The sequence below is a fragment of the Dermochelys coriacea genome, chromosome 17, assembly GCF_009764565.3.
Source record: "Dermochelys coriacea isolate rDerCor1 chromosome 17, rDerCor1.pri.v4, whole genome shotgun sequence".
Classification (NCBI taxonomy): Eukaryota; Metazoa; Chordata; order Testudines; family Dermochelyidae; genus Dermochelys; species Dermochelys coriacea.
This window is the reverse complement of record NC_050084.1, coordinates 20,124,381-20,139,366: the sequence shown is the minus strand read 5'-3', so window position 1 is coordinate 20,139,366 and position 14,986 is coordinate 20,124,381. Positions and strand designations below refer to the sequence as shown.

The window sequence follows — 14,986 nt, the reverse complement described above, 5'->3', positions numbered from 1 at the left end:
GCCTGGAGTTTGGGGAGTTCAGCCTCTCTGAAAATCAGGAGCACAGTTTCTACAACTGGACGCCCTGAAACGGCGGTGCTCAGAACGAGGCACCGGGTTAGGAAGTGTGGGCTTCGGGACAGAGCTTGCAGAGGCTTTATGCTCAGCATTCCTTGGTCTGTCTATAACACAGTAACTTTTGAATGACACATCTGATCACTTCCAAAATTTCTGGGAACATTCTAGGCGACGGTGGCCAGAATCCTGTTCATCTGGGGGGAAATTAGAAAACCGAAAGGGGGAAAAACTGGGGCAGGGGGAGAAACATGAATCCTCTGCCATCTATTTAACACAGCCACAGCTTCAAGCAAGTATCTATGCCTCAAACTACTGGCTGGTGGCACCCATTTATGCCTTCCAGCATAACAATCCCCGTATCTTTTCTGCATGCCCTGGCAATAGAATTTAGCATGCTGACATCCTGAAGGACTGCCCTCCAAGGCAAATAATAACGGTGGTGGAGGGAGCGGGAATGGGAAAATGGGGGACCACAGGGAGGGGGCCACACAGAATGCCTAACATGGAGGGGAAGGTGGAAATGGCTGGTGAACCCTAAAAGATTTCCCCTAAGTTGTCTGGGAACGCTTCCCTGAAACCAGGTAGCCCTTTGCTGCATCAGTTCTCCCTGCCTTTTCCTCCCCCTTGCTGTTACCTCTTTGCTGCTGGGCTGGGAACTGCAGTCTCTGAAGGATTCCCAGATCCTCCTATAGGGAGACTGAAGAGTTTTCGGCCTCTGCAGCTTCGCTTCCTGCAGCTGCATGGCAGGGATGTTTACCCGGCTTCAGTAACTTTCCAGAACAATGCCCAGGGATGGCTCTAACCCTGTCACTGGAGAGCTGGCCCTGCCCATCCATTCTCTACAGATGGCAGCCTGACACATCACCAGTGCTAGCAAGGGCAGTTGCTTTGCGTAGCCTTATCAGCCCAGCAGGTGCAGGCTGGCTTAGGGGATGCACCATGCAATATGCAACTAATACAGACTAACACGGCTGCTACTCTGAAACCTATGCAACTATTGACACTGGAGATGGGGCTGGTGGGTTGGTTTGGGCCCAGCCCAATCAAACTCAGGTGAAGGTCAAATCCAGATTTCAAAGCTGTCTCCTATCTATATAATAGGCCAAACTAAGTGTCTGGATTAAAACACCGTGCACTCTGTGGAACAGCAGCTCTGGTTTGGCTCTGAATGGTGCAGCTCCAGCCCAGCATACTGTAGGACAGGCTGCAGCCCTTCTGTTACACAGTGTAACTTCAAAATGAAGGGCTGCTAGGATGATTGGGGTGTGGAGAGGAGGCTAAAAAGCTTGCCTTGTCTAGCTTGGCAAAGCGCAGGCCGTGAGGTGATCAGATTGCTCTCTGAATACCTGGCGGGGAGGGCAAACACTGGGGTGGAGAAGAGCTATTGAAGCAGTTGGACAATGCAAACAGGGATAAACTGGCCCTGAATAAGTTTAGGCTGAAAATGAAGAGATTTCTAACTATCAGTGGCAGGAGATTCTGAAACAGGCTCCCGGTAGGAGCTGGAGGAAGTAAACAGCCTAACTAGCTTTAAGATGGAGCATGAGACGGGATTGCACGACGGATTGCGACGGGGCCGCCTGGGTTAGCAGGGGACTGGACTCAATGACCCAGAAGTTCCCTTCTAGTCCTATGTTCCTAAGATAAGGCTAGAGGGGAGCGGAAAAATGAGGAGAGCCAGCTTGCTGCATGCCACCAGCCTGCAAAGCAACCAGCCAAAGCGAGCTGGGCTCTGTCATGCAGGTGCCATTATTCAGCATGTCCTGGGCTCACTGGTAGGGCTGGTTCTAGGGTGGGTGAGCAGGGCCGCTTCCCTGGGTGCCAACTAATAGGGGCAACCATGCCGCTCGGCTTTTTTTGCTCCTCTGATTGACCAGCTGGCCCATGGGGAGGGCATGTGCACCGAAAACGTTTTCCACCCTGGCTGGCAAAACAGCGAGGGCTTCTCTTGTTCACAGGCTTTTCCTATGGTGCAAGAGAGGCAGCATGCTACAAAGTGTTTCCCAAGTTGGCGACCCTTTATTTGAAATCAATTTTTTTTCACAACCTCCCCTTCCCCGCCCCCACACTTACTATAGGAGTAAAGAAAATGCATTGATGATAATAACGCTAAGCAGGTATCACTTATCTGTGCATGTATCAGAAGGGTAGCCATGTTAGTCTGGATCTGTAAAAGTGGCCAAGAAGCCGGTGGCACCTTATAGACTAACAGACGTATTGGAGCATAAGCTTTCATGGGTGAATACCCACTTCGTCGGACGCATGTAGTGGAAATTTCCAGAGGCAGGTATAAATGTGCAAGCAAGAATCAGGCCAGGGATAACGAGGTTGGTTTCATCAGGGAGGATGAGGCCCTTCTTCTAGCAGTTGAGTTGTGAACACCAAGGGAGGAGAAACTGCTTTTGTCGTTGGCGTGCCATTCACGGTCTGTGTTTAATCCTGAGTTGATGGTGTCCAATTTGCAAATGAATTGAAGCTCAGTTTCTCTTTGAAGTCTGGTCCTGAAGTTTTTTTGCTGCAGGATGGCTACCTTTAAATCTGCTATTTGCGTCCAGGGAGATTGAAGTATTCTCCTACAGGTTTTTGTATATTGCCATTCCTAATATCTGACTTGTGTCCATTTATCCTTTTACATAAGGACTGTGTAGTTTGGCCGACGTACATAGCAGAGGGGCATTGCTGGCACATGATGGCGTAGATTATGTTGGTGGATGTGCAGGTGAATGAACCGGTGATGGTGTGGCTGATCTGGTTAGGTCCTGTGATGGTGTCGCTGGTGTAGATATGTGGGCAGAGTAGGCATCAAGGTTTGTTGCATGGATTGGTTCCTGAGTTAAGTCCGGCCAGTCCTCGGGTCGGCCACGCATTGCTAGGGTCTCCCAAGCCAGAGCCAGGCCACAAGCATCTGGCCTCTCCAGCAGCTGCAGCCCAAGTGAGCTCTGGGGTTGGGCTTTTATACTTCCTGTCCTGTGCCTTGACCTCTGGGGGTCGGGCGCAGGATCCACTGGCTCTGCCCACTTTGGTGTCTGGGGAGGTTCTTCCCTCTGTGGGGTGGTGGGGCACCACACCGCCTCGCTACAGTTACTTTCTCGGCTAATAATGTATTCCTCACCCAAATATTATTGCTTGCAGCACTAACGCAGTCCAATGAGCTGGGATCTGCTTTGCATAAGAGGCCCCACTAGCAGAAGGTGTCCTCCTGTAATAGATCACAACTTGGGCATTTCTCCTGCTCTTATACAGCTACCACTGTTTCTTAGCCCAAGGCACTCCCCTCTTCAGAGCACCATCCCGGGCTTCCTTTGTCTTTGTGGATGTTCCAGTCCCCACCCGGCCCAGACAGTAAACAAGAGGCTGTCTCCATGGACATCCATTGTTCCCAACATTGATTGAAGTAGTCCTGAGACTGCCACTCACTTCAGGTGACAAGAAGTCTGACTGCAACAGTTTTGCAACCTAACATTCTAATGTCCTACATACGTTATCTGCTATTTCCCATAAAACATCTTGCAACACCCATGACAAGAGACACCACACAACCCCTGTTGGTGTAATATTGAGAAGATGGCTGGAGGTGGGTGTAATATACCCGTCTAGGTGTGTTTTGAGCACCTCTGAGTCACAGAAGGGCACTTTGTTCGTGCTAATGGCACAATTGCTGTGTATGTGAAGTGACTGCCGTCATCCAGGAGGAATGATGAGGTATTTGCACCTGGCTTGGGCGTGGCTCCGGCATGTTGGTGTGACTAATTTATTAAATATTATTATTACTACAGGTGGAGCTGGTAGCTGTGGACTAATAGTATGTGAGTATGAGCACATAGTTAAAAACTGTATCATAATGCAGACACACCAGGGGGCCAAATTAAGGTTGCAACTTTGGGGTGCTTGACTTGCACCTTAAAATTCTTTTAATGTCTTTTTCTTTTGTAGGTAACTTATTGTTTATACTGCAATACCGGCCAGACACCCCAGTAAAGGTCAGGGTCCCATTGTGCTACACAGCTCTGGCTGTAACCCTGGCATCTCGTTCTGTGTCATGCACTGGGGGAATACGATGCTGCAATTGCTTTGGGGAGGGGTGTGATGGTTTTATCGGCCAGTTGTGCTATTGTTTATATAAGGAATATATTCGTTCATGGAACTAATGACTATCATTGCTTTCATGCCCAGCTCCTTCTGCCAAAGGAGAACTTTAATCCTTCTGTTCATCTATCCCAGGGGGGGCCAACCTGTGGCTCTGGAGCCACATGCGGCTCTTCAGAAGTTAATATGCGGCTCCTTGTATTGGCACCGACTCGGGGCTGGAGCTACAGACGCCAACTTTCCAATGTGCCAGGGGGTGCTCATTGCTCAACTCCTGGCTCTGCCACAGGCCCTACCCCCACTCCACCCCTTTCTGCCCCCTCCCCTGAGCCTGCCATGCCCTTACTCCTCCCCCTCTCCTCCCACAGAGCCTCCTGCATGCCACGAAACAGCTGATCAGGAGGTGCGGGAAGGGAGGGGAAGGTGTTGATCTGTGGGGCCATCGGTGGGTGGGAGGTGTGGGGAGCTGATGCGGGGCTGCTGACGTATTATTGTGGCTCTTTGGCAATGTATATTGGTATATTCTGGCTCTTTCTCAGGCTCAAGTTGGTCATCCCGATCTATACCCGTGATATTTATTAAAGCAGGCCCCCTACAGGCCTAACTCAGTGGTTTTCAATCTTTTTTCATTGGTGGACCCTGGGAAAATGTTGAATGGCACTCCCTTTAGAAATCTTAGACCGCTGGCCTAACAAAAATGCCATCAGGATCAGTTGCCACCATTATGGAGGAATTAACTCTTTTGCTCCCAGACTCGAAAGAAGTGACCTGCCGTGATGCATACTTGAAGCATAGACTGATGAGGAGGTACTCATCTACCACACTTGGATCAGTGCATGAGGCAAAAGGGTTCTTGGCCTTGCGCTAGGCAATATGTCCGTTAATGACCCAGAAGAAAACAGAAAATCATTACTGATAAAGTTTGCAGATGACACAAAAATTGAGGGAGTGGTAAGTAATGAAGACTGGTCACTGCTACCGAGCGATCTGGATTGCTTGGCGATCGGGGCACAAGCACACAATATACATTTTAATATGGCTAACTGTAAAGGATCTGTTCTAGACATTATTTTAGGGCAGTTCTCTGGTCTGTGTTATGCAGGAGGTCAGCCTAGATGATCTCAGTGGTCCTTTCTGGCTTGGGAATCTGTCCTAGTTAGGTCCAGGCAGAAGGAGACTGCCACGCTGCTCAGTGCCCTGGTTACATCCTGTCCGGCTGCCCCTGTAGTGCCCCTGAATGATTGAAGCGCGCAGGTAGAACGCTCCTGCTGCGGAGGTGAATCTCTCAATGTGCACCCTAATGCTCTGTGGATTTCAGTGAAATCCTGAGGAATGACGGCAGCCCAGCAGGTGTGGTAAAGGGCCAGCAGTGAAAAAGTTAATTGTGTAACCAGTTGTCATTTTGACAAGAACACTGGCCTCTTCCACAGAAACGTGCAGATTTCAACCTTACTGTTGCATATGGACAGGAAAGTACAAAGAGTCCCTAGGTCATTTTCTACTAAATATGAATCATCGCATTTCTGATTTTAAGGGGCTGGGCTGTGGAGCAAAGGCAGAGCCCCCGCAACCAGGTTTAGCATAACCCCTCCTCCCTGCCGGCTCCACCCTTTCCACATCTGACTTTCCCCTCAGCTTAAACCACACAGGGTCAGCCCAGGAAATAAAAAGGAAATCGGAGAGGCAGCTCTTCCTTTTGCACATACTGTCAACTCTTCCGCAGAACTACAGAGATCAAACCTTGTTACTCAGCTTTATGTGGAATACGGGTCCCAGAAAAGGACGTGTGAATGCAGCAGGCTTTTCCACCACAGGCAACATCATATGACACCAACTGGATGGTAAAAATCAATCGATCAAAATAATCAAAAAACCAGGACAAGAAAAGAGCCAAAGCTGGTGACATTGGACAGATCTACCTTTGACAAGGTTAGTGGTCTTAGTTCCCACCTGCTGCATTCACTTTGACTAGTACCCACAGTTGTTGTGCCAGTATAACTCACTGTTAGGGGGGTGATTTTTACTAGTAGAACTCCTTGTGTTGACATAGTTATATGGGTGTAAAGGTGCTTAGTGACCAGACCACTAGACTGGGACCCGGAGATCTGGTTTTGTCCTGCTGGGTGACCTTGGGCAAGTCATGTCACCTTCGTGTGCCTCAGTTTCTCCATCTGTAAAATGGGGTTAATGATACTGACCTCTTTGTAAAGTGCTTTGAGATCTATGGATGAAAACTTCTATGTAAGTGCTAAATATTCATATAGCTCATTCCCCTTCTCTACTATACGAGTATCCCTATACTAGTATTAACACTTTTATACCAGTATAACTTGGTCCAAACTAGGGTGCTTGTACTTCTTTAACTATACCACTTAAAGCAGTACAACTTTTGCTTGAGGACAAGCCCAGGAAATCTTTAGAGCATGTTTGACTGGTCTGGCTTCTGCTCTTGTGGTTACTGGTTTGCTCTTGAATGAATATTGATTGTGTAACAGAGGCAAGTCACCACTGTTACTCCACTTTTACGCTGATGTAACTGCTGAAATCACTAGTTGGATTTACACTAATGTAAAGGTTGAGAAATGCAGTGAGGAATCAGACACAGGAAATCCCCCCCACACACTTCCACTGAAGATGTGAATTACAACCCATTTAGTTATTTTGGTTTTAGTTACCTTGTAGACAAGCCCCAAGACCAAAATCTGATGGTATTATAATAGATTTTCCTTCAGCGTAAGATAGAGAGTTATCTTTCCAGGAGCAATAGTTTTTTTAAATTAAATCTAAGAACATGTACCATGAATATTAACAGGTTTCAGAGTAGCAGCCATGTTACTCTGTATCTGCAAAAAGAAATGGAGGACTTGTGGCACCTTAGAGACTAACTAATTTATTTGAGCATAAGCTTTCGTGAGCTACAGCTCACTTCATCGGTGGAAAATGAACGCATCCGATGAAATGAGCTGTAGCTCACGAAAGCTTATGCTCAAATAAATTTGTTAGTCTCTAAGGTGCCACAAGTCCACCTTTTCTTTTCATGGATATTAAGTGACTCACTGATGGCTTTTTCTTAGGAAAGATGCTCTCGCAGAAAATCTTGTAGTTACCAACTCTGCCACAGCTTCCCTGTTTGACACTGGGCAAGTCATTTAGGCCACATGTACACCATAGCCGCTACAACAGCACAGCTGCAGCTGTAGTACAGATATTTCCTACATCGACAATCGGGGTTTTTCCATCAATGTAGTTAATCCACTTCTCCCAGAGACGGTAGCTAGGTCGATCTTCTGTCAACCTAGTTGCATCTGTACCAGGGGTGACTCGACCTGCGTTTTTAGGGTACAACGTTTTTCATAACCCTGTGGTATTCAGGTGCCTAATGCCTATTGATTTCAAATACCTGTGAGGATCTGGGCCTTAATTTCTCCATGCCTCAGCGCCGTGCTGTAAAATGGGGATAATACTTTGTCTTGTCTAGATAGATGTATGGGGCAGTGACTGTCTCTTGCTATGAATTTGTACAGCTTCTAGTACAATGGGGCCCCAGCACCCCCATTCTTCCCCACCCCTCAACTGGGCCTTGCATCCTGAGCCCTCAGCAACCCCCCATCTTCCCCCCGCCCCCCAACCGGCCCTACGCCCCAAACCCCCCCGTCTCCCCCCGCCCCCCAACCGGTCCTACGCCCCAAACCCCCCGTCTCCCCCCCGCCCCCCAACCGGTCCTACGCCCCAAACCCCCCCGTCTCCCCCCCGCCCCCCAACCGGCCCTACGCCCCAAACCCCCCCGTCTCCCCCCTGCCCCCCAACCGGCCTTACGCCCCAAACCCCCCGTCTGCCCCCCGCCCCCCAACCGGCCCTACGCCCCAAACCCCCCCGTCTCCCCCCGCCCCCCAACCGGCCCTACGCCCCAAACCCCCCCGTCTCCCCCCGCCCCCCAACCGGCCCTACGCCCCAAACCCCCCCGTCTCCCCAACCGGCCCTACGCCCCAAACCCCCCGTCTGCCCCCGCCCCCCAACCGGCCCTACGCCCCAAACCCCCCGTCTGCCCCCCAACCGGCCCTACGCCCCCAACCCCCCCGTCTGCCCCCCCCCAGCCAGGCCTCCCTGGGCGGCGCTGTCTCTTTATCACCCTCCCCACCCCCGCCAGGCCGGGCGCTCGCGCGGACTGTACCAAGCGGGGCCGCGGAGGGAGGGGGGTCGGCGCCGCTCACCGCTCCGGGAGGAAGCCGGGGGGGCTCGGGGGTCGCGCCGAGGTCGCGGCTGCTCCGGGGTCCGAGCGGCGGCGGCGCAGGAGGCCCCGGTGGCGGGGCCAGACCCTCCCCCCCACGGCCCGAGGTGGTAGGTGCCGCCGTACGCGCCGGCCGCGCTGTGCTGGGCCCCGCTGCAGCCGCCGAGGAGGAGCCGCAAGGTGGGTGAGGGGGCCTGGAGCCGGGACGCCTGGGTTCTTTCCCCAGCGCTGGGGGAGGGGGGGCTCTTGGGGTACATGGGGGGCCTGGAGCCGGGACGCCTGGGTTCTTTCCCCAGCGCTGGGGGAGGGGGGGCTCTTGGGGTACATGGGGGGCCTGGAGCCGGGACGCCTGGGTTCTTTCCCCAGCGCTGGGGGAGGGGGGGCTCTTGGGGTACATGGGGGGCCTGGAGCCGGGACGCCTGGGTTCTTTCCCCAGCGCTGGGGGAGGGGGGGCTCTTGGGGTACATGGGGGGCCTGGAGCCGGGACGCCTGGGTTCTTTCCCCAGCGCTGGGGGAGGGGGGGCTCTTGGGGGGCCTGGAGCCGGGACGCCTGGGTTCTTTCCCCAGCGCTGGGGGAGGGGGGGGGCTCTCGTGGGGTACATGGGGGGCCTGGAGCCGGGACGCCTGGGTTCTTTCCCCAGCGCTGGGGGAGGGGGGGCTCTTGGGGTACATGGGGGGCCTGGAGCCGGGACGCCTGGGTTCTTTCCCCAGCGCTGGGGGAGGGGGGGCTCTTGGGGTACATGGGGGGCCGGGAGCCGGGACGCCTGGGTTCTTTCCCCAGCGCTGGGGGAGGGGGGGCTCTTGGGGTACATGGGGGGCCTGGAGCCGGGACGCCTGGGTTCTTTCCCCAGCGCTGGGGGAGGGGGGGCTCTTGGGGTACATGGGGGGCCTGGAGCCGGGACGCCTGGGTTCTTTCCCCAGCGCTGGGGGAGGGGGGGCTCTTGGGGGGCCTGGAGCCGGGACGCCTGGGTTCTTTCCCCAGCGCTGGGGGAGGGGGGGGGCTCTCGTGGGGTACATGGGGGCCTGGAGCCGGGACGCCTGGGTTCTTTCCCCAGCGCGGGGGGAGGGGGGGCTCTTGGGGTACATGGGGGGCCTGGAGCCGGGACGCCTGGGTTCTTTCCCCAGCGCTGGGGGAGGGGGGGCTCTTGGGGGTACATGGGGGGCCTGGAGCCGGGACGCCTGGGTTCTTTCCCCAGCGCTGGGGGAGGGGGGGCTCTTGGGGTACATGGGGGGCCTGGAGCCGGGACGCCTGGGTTCTTTCCCCAGCGCTGGGGGAGGGGGGCTCTCGTGGGGTACATGGGGGGCCTGGAGCTGGGACGCCTGGGTTCTTTCCCCAGCGCTGGGGGAGGGGGGCTCTCGTGGGGTACATGGGGGGCCTGGAGCCGGGACGCCTGGGTTCTTTCCCCAGCGCTGGGGGAGGGGGGGGCTCTCGTGGGGTACATGGGGGGCCTGGAGCCGGGACGCCTGGGTTCTTTCCCCAGCGCTGGGGGAGGGGGGGCTCTCGTGGGGTACATGAGGGGCCTGGAGCCGGGACGCCTGGGTTCTTTCCCCAGCGCTGGGGGAGGGGGGGGCTCTCGTGGGGTACATGGGGGGCCTGGAGCCGGGACGCCTGGGTTCTTTCCCCAGCGCTGGGGGAGGGGGGGCTCTCGTGGGGTACATGGGGGGCCTGGAGCCGGGATGCCTGGGTTCTTTCCCCAGCGCTGGGGGAGGGGGGGCTCTCGTGGGGTACATGGGGGGCCTGGAGCCAGGACGCCTGGGTTCTTTCCCCAGCGCTGGGGGGGGGGGGGCTCTCGTGGGGTACATGGGGGGCCTGGAGCCGGGACACCTGGGTTCTTTCCCCAGCGCTGGGGGAGGGGGGGCTCTCGTGGGGTACATGGGGGGCCTGGAGCCGGGACGCCTGGGTTCTTTCCCCAGCGCTGGGGGAGGGGGGGCTCTTGGGGTACATGGGGGGCCTGGAGCCGGGACGCCTGGGTTCTTTCCCCAGCGCTGGGGGAGGGGGGGCTCTTGGGGTACATGGGGGGCCTGGAGCCGGGACGCCTGGGTTCTTTCCCCAGCGCTGGGGGAGGGGGGGCTCTTGGGGTACATGGGGGGCCTGGAGCCGGGACGCCTGGGTTCTTTCCCCAGCGCTGGGGGAGGGGGGGCTCTTGGGGTACATGGGGGGCCTGGAGCCGGGACGCCTGGGTTCTTTCCCCAGCGCTGGGGGAGGGGGGGCTCTCGTGGGGTACATGAGGGGCCTGGAGCCGGGACGCCTGGGTTCTTTCCCCAGCGCTGGGGGAGGGGGGGCTCTTGGGGTACATGGGGGGCCTGGAGCCGGGACGCCTGGGTTCTTTCCCCAGCGCTGGGGGAGGGGGGGCTCTTGGGGTACATTGGGGGCCTGGAGCCGGGACGCCTGGGTTCTTTCCCCAGCGCTGGGGGAGGGGGGGCTCTTGGGGTACATGGGGGGCCTGGAGCCGGGACGCCTGGGTTCTTTCCCCAGCGCTGGGGGAGGGGGGGGCTCTCGTGGGGTACATGGGGGGCCTGGAGCCGGGACGCCTGGGTTCTTTCCCCAGCGCTGGGGGAGGGGGGCTCTTGGGGTACATGGGGGGCCTGGAGCCGGGACGCCTGGGTTCTTTCCCCAGCGCTGGGGGAGGGGGGGCTCTTGGGGTACATGGGGGGCCTGGAGCCGGGACGCCTGGGTTCTTTCCCCAGCGCTGGGGGAGGGGGGGCTCTTGGGGTACATGGGGGGCCTGGAGCCGGGACGCCTGGGTTCTTTCCCCAGCGCTGGGGGAGGGGGGCTCTCGTGGGGTACATGGGGGGCCTGGAGCTGGGACGCCTGGGTTCTTTCCCCAGCGCTGGGGGAGGGGGGCTCTCGTGGGGTACATGGGGGGCCTGGAGCCGGGACGCCTGGGTTCTTTCCCCAGCGCTGGGGGAGGGGGGGGCTCTCGTGGGGTACATGGGGGGCCTGGAGCCGGGACGCCTGGGTTCTTTCCCCAGCGCTGGGGGAGGGGGGGCTCTCGTGGGGTACATGAGGGGCCTGGAGCCGGGACGCCTGGGTTCTTTCCCCAGCGCTGGGGGAGGGGGGGGCTCTCGTGGGGTACATGGGGGGCCTGGAGCCGGGACGCCTGGGTTCTTTCCCCAGCGCTGGGGGAGGGGGGGGCTCTCGTGGGGTACATGGGGGGCCTGGAGCCGGGACGCCTGGGTTCTTTCCCCAGCGCTGGGGGAGGGGGGGCTCTCGTGGGGTACATGGGGGGCCTGGAGCCGGGACGCCTGGGTTCTTTCCCCAGCGCTGGGGGAGGGGGGGGCTCTCGTGGGGTACATGGGGGGCCTGGAGCCGGGACGCCTGGGTTCTTTCCCCAGCGCTGGGGGAGGGGGGGTATTTCTTGGGGTACATGGGGGGCCTGGAGCCGGGACGCCTGGGTTCTTTCCCCAGCGCTGGGGGAGGGGGGGTATTTCTTGGGGTACATGGGGGGCCTGGAGCCGGGACGCCTGGGTTCTTTCCCCAGCGCTGGGGGAGGGGGGGTATTTCTTGGGGTACATGGGGGGCCTGGAGCCGGGACGCCTGGGTTCTTTCCCCAGCGCTGGGGGAGGGGGGGTATTTCTTGGGGTACATGGGGGGCCTGGAGCCGGGACGCCTGGGTTCTTTCCCCAGCGCTGCGGGGGGGATTTCCTGGGGTACATGGGGCGCCTGGAGCCGGGACTCTGAGGTTTTCCCCTTGCTTGGGGAGGAGAGTGTGTGTGTGTGTGTGGGGCGGGGGGTCTAGTGGGTTAGAGCGGTGTGGGGAGGGAAGAGGATTGGGAGCCAGGACTCCTGGGTTCTTTCACCACCATTGGGTGGGGAGTGGGGTCTAGTGGATTCAAGCAGGGGGAGCCAGAACTCCTGAGCTATTTCTGGCTCTGGTGGCTTTGAGCCAGGGAACCAGGACTCCTGTTTCTGTCCGTGGCTCTGTCTGAATGCTGACAGAAGTCTCTTAGAGCTGTGTGGCTCCTTGTGCAGGGTAGCTGGTCTGCCATGTGCCCCACAGAAGAGCTGGGTGAAACTTTTTAGAAGAATAGTTCATTTGTTGGAAAGTGCTGGTTTTAATTGACCTGAAACTACTGGCAAATTCGACAAGGGTCTGTCAAAAATGCAGTTTGGTCAGAAGAAGAAAGACAGGCTAGAGTCACAAAATCGGGGAGGAGGTGATGGGGGGGGGTAGTGCCACTGGCCACCTTTTATTGCGGTAGTTAGAACCTTCACCTGGGATGTGGGGACCCAGGTTCAGATCCCCATTCTGGAGCAGGGATTTGAGTCCAAGTTTCTTCTCTCCCAGATGAATGCCCTAACCACAAAGGTTTCAGAGTAGCAGCCGTGTTAGTCTGTATTCGCAAAAAGAAAAGGAGGACTTGTGGCACCTTAGAGACTAACGAATTTATTTGAGCATAAGCTTTCATGAGCTACAGCTCACTTCATCGGATGCTATAGGCTATGCCTTTCTTGATCTCACCTGTTGAAGCTGGTTCACTTTGTATATATAACTAAATATTTATTGGCGCAGGAACTGGAACCGAGGTTTCCCTGGTGAGGGCCCTGATCACCAGGCTGTAGAGTCCTCCTTGCACTCTATTTCTGGCCCAGTGACTGTTCAAGAATTTTAAACCAAAATGGAACAGCTTCAACAGGAGAGCTGGAGGAGACCTCCCCCAGAATGCCCTATCGCCTGGTGGCAGGCTCTGCAGTCCAGTGATGTCTGTTCCCGTCCAGCTTCTGTGCTGGGGTAGAACTCTGACTTGGCTATTAAAACTCAAAACTCCTATGTTATCTCCACAGGTGTTTTTCTTGCCATGTAGGCAGCTTGGCCCGGGAAATCTTTTTCCATCTTTCAAATATCTGTGCACAAAGGGACATCGCTAGGAGTGGTGGGGTGAAATTTAAAAAAACAAAATAAAAATGTAGGTTTAATAGACTGAAGAAAAATCTCTCCAAAGGAGGTGGTGGAGAGTTAAAACTTGTGGGACAAGCTACAGGGAACATAATGGCTAAGATTAACCAGCAGAGTGGATGCCTCCATTTATCAGGTTTCCTCATTCATAGGAGTAAGTTACCCATCCTGCGGCACTTACACTGGGTTTTGGCCAAACATTTTATGTAACCTTGGTTGAAAGGGGCTATTGAAGCTAAAATAAGCCATTGGAAGAGTGGACCAGATATAGAGACAGTTTGTTCATTTCATCTGAACAGGATGAATTATTGTATCATTGAAGTTCTTTTGCACTTCCATCTTTCTGATTTTTTTAAAATCCGAGTTTGTTCAATAGCTAACTCGCAGGCCAGAAGTCAAAAAGAACTGAATCTCCTTCAGTCCAGTCACTTAAAATATTTCCCAGTTCTGAATATGAAATGACAATATTTTCACTTGTATGGAGCCTTTAACTTCAAAATGTGTCAAGCTTGATGCACGCTTCGTAGTGGTCGCTTCATCCACTGCTGAAATGTAGCCACCCTGGAGTGAAATAGAGTAACTGGTTTCAATGATGCACACTGTCGCTGCAACAGGTCAGACTTGGAATTAGGGCATACCTTTGCCCTATTGAAATGCCCTATTATCATCATGCCGGGGCATTCATTCAGAGGGAAGAGCACCATCTACTGGATTGCAACACCACTTTTTCATTCATTTCATTGGCAGTCATTCATCCGCATACTACAGTAATAGGTTTAACTGCAGATCTCCTGATAGCTGAGGGTGGAATGGGTGCAGAATTCCACAGCACTTTTTTTGGGGACAGGTCTGTTCTGTGCCTGTAAGGCTGTATTTATCTGTCTGTGAGGGCAATAGCAAGACTGCATGAATAGGTTTTTTGTTTTTCCTTCAGGCCCTCAAATGTGTATTTTGAACATTCAAGTCCTCCTGAATGTGTTTTAAAAACAACAACAAACAGAGCCCCACTTTGTAATTTGTGTGGTTCCATTAATAACTTGAAATGTGCTTTGAGAAGCTGTCAACTAAGCCAGCTATTAGGGGAGGATCTGGCCAAACTAGTTGTTTACATATATTCTCATTGGTAGGAGCAAAACACCATGGATCTATAACAAAAGCAAATAAACTCTTCCAATCTCATTTGTTTATACTAAGCTTACCTATTATTTTAAAGTACTAAATTTGAAACAATAGATGGAAAAAATTTGAGACTATTGGGCTTTGTAAGTTAGCATCTCTTTAAGCAATTAACCTGTACTTACAGTAATTTCATTTACAGAGCTGTCTGTTACTGAATAATCATTCTCACTTTTCCTCTGTTGTTCATTTGATCAGTTTCCCATGTTTGTGGGGATCTTTTATACTGCAACAGGAATGAGAAAAAAAATTAGAAGCAGGAGAACTTGCTTGTGAAAACCACCAAAATGATTGGGGGCCTCAGAGGCAGCTGTAAGACCTATGAAGTGAGCTGTAGCTCACGAAAGCTTATGCTCTAATAAATTTGTTAGTCTCTAAGGTGCCACAAGTACTCCTTTTCTTTTTGCAAATACAGACTAACACGGCTGCTACTCTGAAACCTAAATGACGACGACTTCTTCTTTTTTAAACTGACTGGAGTTCAAATTTACAGTGCCCTCTGAACTTCAGACATGTGAGGTGAAGCAAATTTGGTTCATAA

General features: G+C 54.5%; 1 protein-coding gene across 7 annotated transcripts in view; it reads left to right on the top strand.

Moving 5' to 3' along the window:
• Positions 1-5,825: 5,825 nt before the first annotated feature.
• LOC119844870 (NADPH--cytochrome P450 reductase) overlaps positions 5,826-14,986 on the top strand; it is a 63,250-nt gene continuing 54,089 nt past the window's right edge. The window contains exons 1-2 of one of the 7 annotated variants that reach the window (XM_043499446.1): positions 8,402-8,551; positions 13,245-13,246. The gene's annotated coding sequence lies outside the window, so the exon portion shown is untranslated. Of the gene's footprint in view, positions 6,080-8,401; positions 8,552-13,244; positions 13,247-14,986 lie in introns of those variants that run through there. The other 6 variants (XM_043499442.1, XM_043499445.1, XM_038376304.2 and 3 more) reach the window with 6 other exon arrangements.